A 6,000-nucleotide genomic window follows, 5' to 3' on the forward strand; every position below is an offset into this window, starting at 1 on the left:
ACGCATTTACCCATGAACGTATATACATATCTTTATATATATATATAGATAGATAACATGCGACATGACCAGTTTAAAACGGTATGCGATAAATATTTCCAGACAATCAGTATAACCCATTCGTGTGAGATACATTTTATGTATACACGAGTCTGTGTTTGTGTGTGTGTGTGTGTGTGTGTGTGTGTGTGTGTGTGTGTGTGTTTGTGTGTGTGTGTGTGTGTGTGTGTGTCACCTCTTGACATCTAGCAGCAGATAAGTGAATCAGTAGGAATCAGATATGTATGAAATGATCTCTTTATTGTTCATAAGAGGTCCTGCGTACCGAGCACCTGCCACAAATTTGGCGAAGTTAAGCGACGTTGGTTACTGGATCGGAAAGAACGACTAGACATACGAATCGATTATGTTCGTCAGAATAGTAAATACAAGTTGTTTGATTAATGTTACAACATTCAAGGCCTTAGTAAAGCTTTTAAAACGTGTGATGGTAGCGATGTGGAGGATATTGTTTTTTGCTGATGCAATCGCTTATTTTGACTTGCACCATGTTCAAGTGAATTTGCCAGGTAATCAATTGACTTGCCTTTGCATGTGTTTCCGATGAATACCCCTAATGGGGCAGGATATGTTAAGCTTTTCCGCGACTCAGGGAATCCTCACTGTTGAGACAGACTAACAGGCCCTAAACGGTAGTGGTTGTAACAACTCATTTAACAATGTCAATTAATGCCGCCACCATTTTGGACACAGACAAGGCCGTGGTGGCGCTTTGAAGATAACAAAATGATTAAATACAGCCTGGGAGTGTTGTTCCAAAAGTCAACCAAACATTGGCTTTTGTTCCTGTCGTAGGCGTCGTTTCATCTCCTCCCAGACATGTTCTGGAGAAACAGCCTGCCATTGCAGTACAGCAACGTTATGCTGCCTCATAATGCCTGTTTCAACACGTGCAACATATTCGAGCGAGCATTCCCTTGCACAAGGGTTGACCATGATCTCAAACGCCGTCATTCCGGTACCGTTACCAGTTTGCTGTACTCTCCCGTGAGTTGTGGTGTCTGGCGATACCATTACACGTTCTCCTGGGCGCCTGTAGACCTTTACACAACCATCAGAGCCGTCCAGATGACAGACGGACCTCAGATACTTCTAGGCGTGCCTGACGGTGACGTGGAACCAAAATTGGACGTATCGCTGGCCGTCGGGGCCGGATGTTGTGCTCCCTCAATCGGTTGCATACAGTTCTGCCTTAAGTTGGTTTCAACCAAGAAGTTTTCCGAGCTGTAAAGGTGGCAGTTTGGTATTGATTCGACAGATGCACCAAGCAAATATGGTTTCATGTTGAGTTGACGTACCACGTGTACCATCGGCCCGTTGCAAGTTCTGAGTGTTGCCCTGCTTTAGATGACGTCTAAAAAGGGATGACATGACTTTGTTTTGATGAATCTTAAAATGTCAGGAAATTTCGTTTTGCACCATTCCTGTTTGCAGCATGCCCATGGTGCTTAGACGTTGAATTTCGTCAAGATTTGGCATTGTGTATGCGGTACTTACAAAAGTGTCTTTAAGAACACCTGGTAGCTAAACAATCATTTATTGCTGTTCACATAAAAAAACACATGTGTTAGGCTGCCAACAACCATCCGAATTGTGCCCAATGAATAAACACGTGAAAAATGTGAATCACGACATTAAAATCGAGAGGATGTCTTCCTCAATATGTATTGAAAAATGCATTATTTAATTTCAGTGTGATAATAAAATTGTGTTTATTGATCTTTTTATGAATCACAGTTATCTTTTTTCCTTAGTGCATATTCCCCACGGGTGTCTTTCTCTGAGATAGGTATTATTTATATATTTTATTTAACCTTTCAATTTCAAAACAACGGGTATAAGTGGGAATTATATTGCCATGATTACTGCAACAAATTCACTGCAGATATTGACGTATAGAGAAATCACTCACCCTCTTAACTTTTGTGCATAAAATTCTGATAGTAACTGAATGGTTGACAGATATATTAACAAACTACACGTGTATGGATAAAACTGTCATCACTTTTGAACACATAATAATGGTCTAACAAAGGGGTCAAAACCGTGCTCAATTATATATTTCTCCCAATTATGAACCACCCTCCTTTTGAACCCTTTCTTTAAACTAAAAATACATCCAAATACACATACACTTAACAGTTTTGAATTCTGTTGGAAACACTCTGGTCTGTGATATCACCCCCAGTCATTGTAGGCCAAACAGAATTATTAAAACCTTTGACAACTAGGATATCTCTACTTTTGACATTTTACTAAATCTTCATTTGCGGCGTTATTTCGTGTTTGCTTTGAAATCAATTTATCGAATATTTACTCAATACCAGAACGCCGAACTGAACTTTCATCCATATTGCATAGTGTGGTCAAAATCCCGCGTGTGGCGGTTATGTGACCCCTATTACATCACATTAAATTCAAAGGTGCGTCGTTGAAAATACAAAGATTTATCCCAAAAGAATTTCCACACCAAAACAAATAGTAAACGTATAATGAGGGGCAAAAGAAACTATACCTTTTCATCGATTGTATCACATGTTTGATTTTCAATTTGAAATATTCCTATGTTAGCATCATAATATAAAAATGAATCATATGTTTCATTTTCAATTGAAAATATCCTATGTTAACACCATTATATAGAAAATAACTGTACTGGCGCTTATTCGGCACTCAAAATACATTTCCAAGTGGTTTAATTTTTTAATGATATAATTTGAATTAAAAACTTTCAAGAAATGAAAAAGTGTTTTGTCATAATACACAGCTGCTGATAGGTGTCTTAGACATTTAATCTTTGAAAATCAATAAATTTGCTTTTTTCGGCACAAATTTACCATATTAAAAACATGGTAGGGGACATGTGGTTGCAAATTCTATCCTTATCCAAGGGTTCTTTGAAAAACAAAGTCGGTATACTTTCTTTTGCCCCTCAGTTTATATCACAATTTGCTGAGTTCGTTGTGAGGCGGTCAGGCTCTCGGACATTATAAACATAGGCAAGAATCCATCAGAGTGAAACACATGGAACCACTCTCGTTAATGTTGAAATCCCGATGGTTAAACATTAGTTTTAGAATATTAAACACAAAAGTACTGTGCAACGGATGTTAAGTCTTCACTTATAGTAGGATCAAAAGTAAAAAGGTGGTTTTTAATGCAAGTAGTTTTTTTCAGTAATTAAAATAGCGAGAAACATAGCAGTTGACAGACAGGAAGAATATGTGTGTCCTCTTTGAAATAGCGGATTGCAATAGATAAGAGAAACCAACAATGACAACTATATTTTTCAGTACTCCCTGAACACTTTGATAAAAATGTCTATGTCTCATTTAATAGCTATGCATCTATTACGTGTCCTGTTGGTGAAAGAGTAATATTTTGTTGATAAAGAAGTGACGGAAATAACGTGCATGTTATGTTGTTAAATCCATGTATTTATTTCAATACTGTTGAATACTTTGGGGATTCGATTGTTTTACAAGGACTAGAGTGAAATAAGATATTTGTAATTTGGACACAAGCTTTTTTTGCATTTTGACGCACAGAGAACTCCAATTTTCAAATTTCATAGAAACACACATTTCTTTTACAACTAATATTTCACCCTGAAAGACCTGGTTGAGTCAATTTTTATGATAGACATTCAGATAAATGTGACACGATGCTTGTCGACATGAAGGATTTTCACCAGTAGATCTTCAATCACATAAACATCATGGATGTAAATAGTTCGTAAATAATGTGTAGTGTCTCTTGTCCTTTAATGATGCGTTGGAGCCAAGAATTTTACACTAAAAGTCAAAATGTAAAAAAATACGGCTTTACCTTCCTGTTAAATTGAACTAAGTGTGTTTCACAACTGGCTTGTGTGGTGCAGCGCCACAACGTTCTTAAATGTCACATCACGGTACCGTTTTGAAATGTCACTTAAGGATATAAATTGAGGGTGAAATGTTGATTAAATTATACCGTTTTTTTCATAATTGAACGACGAATCCATATTTTGCCAATTATGTAAAATATTTAAGATACTATTCATGTTACGTTTTTGCAAAACTGTCAGAGAAATTCCCCTATATGTCTCTATGGTTAAGTTCGAATGTTAATAAGCGTGCCTATCGGAATGGATATCAACCCTTTCGTTCCTCAACTACACAGTCATCTAACCCGTGGTGTGTCCGCAGCGTCCCATTTCCTGAGCCTACTTGACAAATTAAGCATTTAAATCCTTTATGAACGGATCTGAATACTTGACGGACTGACTCTACAACCCTAAACATCGTGATTGGGGGAAGTTTAAGTTTGAGGTGTGGGAGGGTGTGTGGGGTGGGGTGTTGTTTAGGCAGGGGCACAGGTTTTGGGTAGGGAAGAAACACTAATAGTTTTGACAATGTTATTATTGAAACTGGAGCCGTTTACTGATTTAGATTTTCAGCCATCTAGACTACATGGACCTCGATGTTTGAAAAAAACAACTTCATAGATAACCATGTGTTTGGTAAGACATCCAGGTCAACAGTTCTGCCGTGAGGTAAATGAAGAGACTCCCCTGAACGCAGCATGCTTCTGTTCTTGCACGTTGCTAACGACCCGCCATGAAGCCGATACGGGGAGGTGATAGGGTCCGTTTCATAAAAGTAGCAAACGGTTATAGGGACTGTTTCATATAAGTAGCAGAAGGTCATACGGTCGTTTCCTATCGGCAGCAGACAGCCTCCGTGGTATAGTGGTAGAGCGTCCGCCGGAGAGCTTCATACCAAAAGACGCTAAAGATGGTACTTGTTGTTAACCTGCCGGAATTAAGGAGCTAAAAAAGGATTGGTCGACTAAGAGTCTGTGTCTGAGAAGGGTATTCATGTTCAACTACGGCATGGTATCTCAGAGAACTAGCACTATAAAATCAACTTTAGTCCGGACTAGTACACATATACACAACGCTATACACACGTCGCTATATTAGTGTAATAGTCTCGGACGCGACGTTAAACTCCATCTCACTTCACCACATATCAGCAGCAGAAGGTAATGAGATCTGTTTCACATCAGCAGCATATGTTTCCGACAAAACTTTTTAATGTAAACACAAACTTTGACAATGGAATATATCATGTACTTAATGTGAACGTTAAAACAAGTAATATAATTGAAATGGATAGAATTATCATAAAAATGCCCGCATGTTATCAGATATCTTGGTGCCACTGTGACGACGGGCTGCTATCTATTCTTTTGGTACGTGACCTTTTGGCGTCACGTTCCTTGTTTGTGACGTCTTGTATTGTGTTCTATGACACTGCTTTTTGTAAATCAGTCACCTCCGCTGTGAGATTTAGTTCTCCATAATTTTGAATAAACAAGGTCACAAACGTTGTTTTTATTAAAAATAATGTCTTTCTATCATAATTAATGATATTAAAACTCAAAACAGTGTCGAATAACGAATTTCTGTACCAGAATTTATATATGTGAGGTGGGTATTTGAAAATCCAAAATGGCTTTAACTGATAGTATACAGTCTCATATTAGATCAGTAAGAACCATCTTGGATTTAACTGACGGTATACGGGCGCAAATGGGGTTACTAGTTCTGCTGCCTGATTGGTCAATCTCACTTTGATAATAAGGTTTGTTTCACATCAACAGCAGTAGGTAATATGGTCTGTTTCTAATCCGCAGCAGAAAGAAATATGATCTGTCTCATAGCAGCAGCAGAATATAATAGAGTCATTTTCACAGCAGAAGATAAGAGTGAGTGTGAGTGGATTTTATGCGGCTTTTAGCAATATTCCGCAAGATCACATTGAACCAACATGGCAAAACAAACTAGTTTGTTTAATTGTGTCACATGTAGAAACATAGAGATCGAATGTATCACTTCTTACACACACAGTAACTACATCTATAACATATACAGTGTTAAGATACAAAGTACTGTTA

Source organism: Haliotis rufescens, unplaced genomic scaffold (genome assembly GCF_023055435.1).
Source record: "Haliotis rufescens isolate VD_foot unplaced genomic scaffold, xgHalRufe1.0.p SCAF_47, whole genome shotgun sequence".
Taxonomy (NCBI): domain Eukaryota; kingdom Metazoa; phylum Mollusca; class Gastropoda; order Lepetellida; family Haliotidae; genus Haliotis; species Haliotis rufescens.